General features: G+C 36.0%; 1 long non-coding RNA gene across 2 annotated transcripts; it reads right to left on the bottom strand.

The window, feature by feature from the left end:
* Window positions 1-7,397: 7,397 nt before the first annotated feature.
* Window positions 7,398-8,430, bottom strand: LOC104243925 (uncharacterized). Of its 2 annotated transcripts, XR_011401799.1 has the most exons (3): window positions 8,295-8,430; window positions 7,772-7,920; window positions 7,398-7,676 (listed from the first exon to the last, which is right to left on the bottom strand). It is a non-coding gene; the product is annotated as an uncharacterized lncRNA (long non-coding RNA). The 2 variants fall into 2 exon arrangements; XR_715333.2 differs by lacking the exon at window positions 8,295-8,430 and having other exon boundaries at window positions 7,772-8,099.
* Between the last annotated feature and the right edge of the window lie 259 nt (window positions 8,431-8,689).

The following is an 8,689-nucleotide window of genomic DNA, read 5'->3' as shown; positions in this document are numbered from 1 at the left end:
GGGAAATCCATCCCTCAATATCATCAATTACGCCCACTAGGGGTGTAAAGACTCCGGAGAGGCTCCTTTCAGCCCAAGCACTATAACCAGCCAACGAAGGCATAATCAATATCTCACTGCGACGTGCATCCCGATCCCATACTGTCACTCAATATCAAGCTCTCGACCTCACTCAGTCATCACTCTCCAGTCTCACACAAACGGGCTCAAAATGTCATGATACTAGCCCGAACGATGATATGATGTGTCACATAATAATAATCGAGACTGAGGCATGATATAATATGCATGGACAGGACTGAGTAAAGAATATCAATGAATCTAATGATATGACAGCAAGAAACGACCTCTCGGGCCTCAACAGTATTGGCGTTAAGCCTTAACATGATAATTAGCATGATTTACAGCTCATTAACTTAATCACATAATTACAGCACGGATATCAGCAAGAAAGAGTCACTAAGCGGTGCCATGGAATGATCCAGGCCGCGATTCTCATGGTGCACGCTCACACGCCCGTCACTTGGCATTTGTGTCACCTCAATAGTAATCATAGAACACATAGTTCAAGGTTTTGAACCCTCAGAACCAAGTTTGGAAGCGTTACTTACCTCAAATCAAGCCAAACTCAAGCCCGCAACGCCCTTGCCTCTCGATTCGGCCTTCAAATGCCCCGAACCTAACCAAAATCAGTATATATCATTAATACACGCTAAAGGAGCAAAGCCCAAGCGAAAATAATCACATTAATTCAAAATCTCGAAATTGGCCAAACCCGGCCCTCAGGCCCACATCTTGAAATTCGATAAAAATCACATTTCTAAAATCCTTATCCTTCCACGAGTCCATACATACTAAGAACATCAAAATCAGACCTCAAATGACCCCTCAAATCATCAATGAAAACTCTCCAAAACTCAAGCCCTAGCCTTCAATTTTTAACCCTTAAATCCCACTAATTTCATGTCTAATTAGTTAGAAATCACCATAGAATCGAGTATTGAGTTCAAAAACCTTACCTCCAAGTGTTACCCCTTGAATCCCTCTTCAATCCCTCTCAAAAAGCTTCAAATCCGAACACAAATGGTGGGAAAATGACCAAATTTCGTGAAGGCCTCTATTTATACTTTCTGCCCAGTAAAACCGCACCTGCGGTACTGATGACGCATCTGCGATCTGCACCTGCGGACAAACCTCTGCTTCTGCGGATTTTCACTTAAAATCTCTCATCAGCACCTTTGGTCAATCCACCGCACCTGCGGGCTCGCAGGTGCATCTTAACTTCTGCTTCTACAATGCCCAACCGTATATGCGGCCTTTCCTCGCTTTTGCGATCATCGCACCTGGGGTCCCCTAACCGCAGGTGCGGTTATGACAGAACCAGCAGCTTCAGCTGCATTCTCCAATTTCCAAACTTTCCAATAACCATCTGAAATCATCCCGAGGGCACCGGGACCTCATCCAAAAATACGAACAAGTCATATATCACTATTCAAACTTATTCCAACCTTCGAAACACTCAAAACAACATCGAAACACCAAATCACCCTCGGATTCAAGCCTAAGGATTCTAAAACTTCCGAATTCCGCGACCGATCCAGAAAAACTATCAAACCTCATCCGAATTTGCACACATGTCAAAAATGATACAACGGACCTACTCCAATTTCTGGAATTCTATTACGATCCCGATATCAAAATTTTCACTACCATCCGGAAAATGCCAAAACTCCAATTTCGCCAATTCAAGCCTAAATCTACCACGGACCTCCAAAATACATTCTGATCACGCTCATAAGTCCCAAATCACCTCATGAAGCTATCCGAACCATAAAAACCAAGTTCCGAGATCATTTACTCACAAGGCAACCTCCGGTTGACTTTTCCAACTAAAGTTTCCCAAAAAGAGACTAAATGTCTCATTTATCTACAAAATCACTCTGAACCCAAACCAACCAGCGCGAACGATGAAATGTAGCTGAACAACACATAAAGAAGCAAAAATGGGGGAAACGGAGCAGTAAATCATAAAACGACCGGTCAGGTTGTTACAGTATTCTATTAAATAGCAAAGATGCAATAATGAAGATTATTATAGAAGCTTTCCTACAAATGTGCATCTCTAAAATTAAATTGATATGGGCATCAGAATTGGAAAAGGCTAGATAGAGTTTTTGATATTGTTGTCATTGCAAATTTAAAGAATAGCGTAACAAATATTAACTATTTTGCGCTTGCAAATATTGTAAAATCTTGTGATGAATTAAGAAACGAAGATGGAATGGAACGTCAAGATAAAAAAAATCTAAAAGAGAGAAGAGGTGTAACTGAGTTCATTTGCAAATGCGGAGGGCAATCTCATGACAATAAAAATTCCCTAGGAACAAGTAAGTGAGATTGTTTGCAAATATATAGAAGGAACATATGATATCTCAACACCTCTATCCCTTAAAGCTAACTGTGAAAATCAAAATGATGCTAATCAAAATAATGATGTTTATAATGATTTAAATGGTTTGATCTTCATAGTTGTGAAAGGTTAGATGGAGTTTTGTTGTTCTTATACACGTAAGTTTTTTTAGTAACAAAAACTAATTGTGTTTGCGCTTATAAATGTTGCAGAATCTTGTGTAGTTGCAAGGAAAGAACATAGAGCGCAATCTCAAGATTAAAAAAAGTTGAATTGCAGGGAACAAGCATAAGAAAGATCATTTGCGAATGTGTCGAAGGAACATACGATATCGCAACACCATTGTCTCTTAAAGCAACAGAAGAAGATAGAGTGGACAACACATGTATTACGTTACGTTTTTTTTTTTTAATAATTAAATTGGTTGGAACTTCAGGAAAATATGTTCTGAATTTTATTTTTTTCACACCAAACATAAGGACAATGTATCCTGAAGTTTAGGTCTTGCTGTTCAAACTAATGTATATGTAGTTTTCTTGTTGATAGGGCAAAGTGGAGGATAATCTTCCTTAACTCCTACCTTGCTCAAGTATATTATTTTTTATTTAGAACCATGCACTATCCATCCCAGAAAAAAAAACCATGCATTGTCAAATAAGGGAAAATGAAAGCTCACAAGTCTGATGAAAAGTTGCAACATGGCAGTGACACATCTAAACCATTGCTTTACCTATAAATCAGAAACTTAAAACAATTCATTAACTCATAAGAATAACGTTATTAGGATAGCGTTCTAGGCTGCTCACCTAGTAAAGCATTCTTGCACATTCATTATCTACTCATGAGTAGCAGTCCAAGAGTGTACCATTAAAAAATTATAAACCATACAAAAGCAAAAAATTAATGAAAATTTACTATTGGTAGAGAAACTTCTGTGGTTTTTTTTGGAAAAATTTACTTTTGTTTTGGAGAAACCAGAGGAGAAAGAAGAAAGCTGAGTGTGGGTTTACTTCTGCTGTAGCGCCTATTATAGGTATGTTCATGTGTATCTTTGTCCGATCGATAATTATTAATTTAACCATTGGCTGAATCTTAAATAATCTTTAAACAGCGGCTGAAGCTTAAATACTGGTGTAATAATTAGCTATTCCTGCATTTCGCCCAAATACTTCTTAGTACCGCCCAACTATAACTTTATAATATGTCATATAATTTTTTCAATACCTAAGTTCAGAAGGCTAATTAAAATATGCAAGTTTAACAGCGATTTACCAATATTTTGTGTATAAATTTACTTACTGTTTCACCTATTGCTTCATTCTATGAGTAAACAACTTCAGAAAATATGTGTTTACACAAAAGACCCATTTTATTCCTTAAGAAGAGCAAGAATCAATTTTATTTTCTACGACCAAAAATGGCGTACAATAACTATATTTCGAACTTGATATCGAAAATATATAAAACTTCAACATGGGCTTCATGCAGACCAAGTTAATGTCAACTATGTTCTGCGTTTTGCTCCACAGTCGATCCTCTCCACAGCAGCAGTTCACCATAAAGGTTAAAATAAATGAAATCCAAAATATGTTTAATATATATCTTCATGTAGTTCAATGATGGTTCATGCTCCTAGTGTTAAAGGCATCTCAAAGAAGAAAATCGCAATATTTATAGGCATTCAAATAGGGTAAAGACTTCCCTATACCTCCAAAACCCATGATTAACTAAAACAAGAACATAAAAACGAGAAGACTTAGGAAATGTACCAACTCTATCCTCCAAGAATTTGACACATTTTAGGCCTAAAGAAACCATAAGCGAGCAAATTCATCTTCTGAAATAGAAAATATAAGAAACAAATTTTGTTGTTAAAACACATCAAGCTACTGTCCAATCAGAGAAAAGTTAAATGGAGAATTTGCTGACAAGAATGAGCAAAAATGGAGTAGAAAACTATGTCCCACGCTCCCTAGCTCTCATTCAAAAGGCCATTTCCAACTCTCTTAAGTAAAAACTACTGCCAGTTGCTGACCTTAAAAAATGTGACCATTCACCAGATACTTAGTTTCTGCTGCAACGGCAGGTCGAGGTACTGTGGGAACAGAACACGTACACAAGAGAACATCAAATTATAGTATGAATTTAACATGTGCTTTTTTTTATAAGGTAAGATTCTATTAAAAGGTACCAAGATGGTACTAAATTACAAACATCCAAACTAATACAAGGCAACTAGTTTGAATCTGACATGTGCTAATCAAAGCTACAGAATATGAATTTAAATTTCAGAATTGCAAATCAACTCTGTCAGTTAATTTTACCCCAAAAGCTATATCAAAAACAATATATTTGAAGCCAAAATCAAATTTAGCTTCTACGAGAGAAAATGAGTGCAGTAAGGAGAGACCTGCCAACACTGTCTCCAAATAGTCCTCAAACAAACAAAACTAAAATAATCGCAACAAACTGGAATGCCTTGATAAGCATAGAGCAAGACTCTGGCTGTTGACCTTGCATGTATCAGTTTAAAGATGACTTTAAATCTTCAACACATGAAATCTTGAAATCTTCACACACTATTGATATCCGTATTCCTTCAAGTATTCACTACCAGTTACATCACCTTGAACTCTTACTATTTGATTGATTTTACGAGCTCTATTACTTACTTGAAAGTGGCAGTCTTACTACTTGACCGAAGTCTGGAAACACTTAGCATCACTGGCACATCCAATTTTAATAAAGTGATACCCAACATGATATAACAAAGACTAAACAGCAGATATTGTACCATGTCATAAGTTCTCCAAATGTAAGAAGGGAGCTCTGTATTTGAGAATGAATATAAACAGCAAGTGAAGATAATGTATGTTAAGTTAAAAACCTTTATTTTATCGGTCATCTAAGCAAAATTTCTAATTTGAAATGCTCGGCTGGTCATAATGATATCTAATGATGTTTGTCATGGACCTGATGACTATGATAAAAAAGAATGAAGCACCCTTTTCACCTCTCAGCAAAGACAAAAAACAACCCCCCCCCCCCAAAAAAAAAAAAAAACAATGTTGTGTGTTTCCCTATTACACCTTCTTCTGACATGATTAGGTTTGATGTCTTTGGGTGAAGCGAACATAGTCATGGTAAAGGATGAAAACAACCAATCGTAAGATCTAACTACACATTAGCGCAGTATCACTTTTGGTGTTTCTTCATCAGGCCAGTTTCCCTCGTCAATTCATATGTTAGTTTTGTAATGCACGCCCCAATGCACCAACTTGGAGCCGCTTTTTTACAATACTTACCTATTAAAAAAACACATTTGATAGTTAAGAACCAGATAAGGCGCTTACGGATTCTAAGAGAGGTTGCTGTCCTAAATCTGCGGAACTTGTTTATACTTTTGGTAGATCTACAGTTTAGGTAAAGGGCCTCAAAGCTACCTCTCACAGAAGGATATGCATTCCATTGGTAGAACTGCTTCTCTGATCTTCAACCCTTGTTGCTTGTGAGAAAGAAATATCAAGTAGCAAAGGCAAAGAGAAAACTATTTGAGTGGTATGTCCTCAAGAATAAATTATCAAACAGCAGATAGGTTAAGGCTAAATCATGAAAAATGCCAAACATTTTACACAGAGGACTGAAGTAAATCTTTATTTATTTTTTTAATCAGAAAAGTAAATTTCTATCTCAAGTATAACTGACTTCTCTTTGATGTTCTAGGTTACAATTCAAACCAACAGCACCAAATAACTACCAGCATTGCATATATTTAAAGTGCTTTATACTCCTCAATCCTACCAAAGCTTTAGTATGTATTACTAATATATAAGGAAAGAGAAAAAACACAAAATCTAAAAAGAAATTCAAAGGAACAAAAATCATTTGAATTTGAGTGAAGACTGTAAAATCACTATATTAAACAAAAGCCTGGAACCACCACAATGAAAGAATAACGAAGGAATGAATAAGGAAACACATGATTTTGTCACACCAAATTCTTCAATTGACAAGAAGAGAGTTTTGTCTAACCCTCTGGATCTTAAGCAATTGTTAAGCCACTACGAATCCAAAATAAGGTAAATGCATTATCTTGGATGGGTCATTAGCATCCCAAATACTCCCACTCTTCCATGTATGCAAAAACCATTTGCACAAAGCTTAAAATATTATTTTGATTTGTTATTATCTTAGGTAAAGCGGATGAAAGTGTTTGAATAGCTCTTGAAAAGTCAGTTTGATAGAACAGCATTTCATCGGAGTTCAAATTCAAATAATTAATTGAACATAATTGAACTTTTGAAAATCATATTTGGTGCATCCCAAAATAGAAAATGTGGCATATAAACTGGATCAAGGAGTAGAAGAAAGTATAATATAGGAAAATGCACAATTTCAAATGAATCTTTCAATCAAAAATCAAGATCACTTGAGCTTAAATGGAAATATAGAACACATAGATGAAAGTTGTTGAGTGCGAACCCAATTTGGAAACTCGTTCTTCTTTTCTTCATAATTCCTCATCTAGATTCCTGTAGCTTCTCAAAAGTTGGGAACCGCATATAAGTGGTGATGTATGCTGAAGGTTTGAAATGCTAGAAGCACACACAGCTCATTGCTTCTTTTCCTCTTCCCTTCTTAATCAAATAAAAAGATGCTAAAGTTAGATTACCTCATCACATTTTACTCATCATGAGTAATAGATTCTCCCAAGGTGAGAGGGCAGGGCGTGATGTGGGAGTTGGGCACTCGTCACATATTCGAACCTTTGCTGCAGACATATTTAAGGTGAGGCATGATAGATATTTTGGGCTCTTTACACTTACAGCAGTGATAATCTGCTCCCTATGTATATACCTTTAAGCACTTTCTTGTTGCTAGATTTTCAAAGAAATACCTTTAACAATTCAAAATATATATAATAGAATGCTCATATTCATGTCTTAGTTAGTTAATAGATTACCCTATTAAATTTCAAGAACCCAAATTCTCAAGAAATTTTAATACCTAAAGTTGCTTATCATTAACCAAAAGTGAGATTGTTGTAAAAAGGGATTCCACCCCAGTACAAGTTGAAGCACAAAAATATACAACTAAATATCCCCATTCAACTTTCAACAACTGAAATCTCAAGCAATTCAAAGATACCCAAACATAAAATTTCAACAGGAAGAGAGTGACATAGGACAGAAAAAATAACTGAATCCTAGTGCTTTTTAAGCCTCGGGGGTTGCTTCTGATTTGCTAGTCGATAAATCCAGTACACCTACACAAATTTCATCACAATGAATCAAATACTCTACCCCACACAGATTTTCATCATACTACTACTACTAATTGAAAAAGAATAAGAGAAAGTACCAAAGCGAGGACATGGGCACCGATAAGTATGACCACCAAAAGAGGTACTGTTTCAAGACGGCTCTGTGTTTGTTGCTGATTCGCCATTTTCGAAGAGGTGAATCTATAGTTCTCTGAATTTATTTATAGTATCAAACAATGGGGTGTGCCTGCATTCGCGGAAAATGCAAATTAGTAAAACCCTTCTTTCCCGATAACTCTATAGCTTCATTTTATATTGGCAGAATAGCTCAGGATACACTTGTATTTGTTTCTATTTGTTATCCCGTCCATTACGCTTCATAACTTAATTAAAACAAGACTTTTAAACACCTTCGAAATTGCTTCATGCTTACTTGCTTTACGTGGATGACAAATAAGCATCCACATCAAATTCTATGCCAAAATAATATTATTTAACAACATTTTAATTTTATAAACAAAAAATAAAATAAAAAAGCAAAAAAATAAAATTAAAACTAATGAAAACATTTGCTCCCTTCTTCAAACTCACCCACTCAACCTTTTTAAAAGAATAACCCACCTCGCTTCTGCACCATGAGTACCACTACTTCATTCACTCCTCTTTTAAAGAAAGTTAACTATCCATGAAATATACATGAACAGAGAATTAAGTCTTTTGAATTTTGACTTATTCCTCTACTTCAATTTGAAAGGGTTATGAAAAAATTTGAAAGCTAAAACCACCGAAAAAATAAAGGAGTCATATAGAAGGGGAAGATGACATGATGGAAGAAGAAATACACATTAAAGAAAAAATCTAATGAAAGAAGGGATAAAGAAAAAGAGGAAAGGAGGGGATCTAAAGAAGAAGACGAGGAGAAGAGCCGGGGGGGTCAGAACTAAAGGGGAAGGGACTGGAGAAAAGGAGGGGGGAGAGAGAACGAAGGGGAAGGGACTGAAGAAGAAGGGGGATTG

The sequence above is a fragment of the Nicotiana sylvestris genome, chromosome 8 (assembly GCF_000393655.2).
Source record: "Nicotiana sylvestris chromosome 8, ASM39365v2, whole genome shotgun sequence".
Lineage (NCBI taxonomy): Eukaryota > Viridiplantae > Streptophyta > Magnoliopsida > Solanales > Solanaceae > Nicotiana > Nicotiana sylvestris.
Note: the sequence above shows the minus strand (reverse complement) of the source record. Positions and strands in the feature narration are given on the sequence as shown.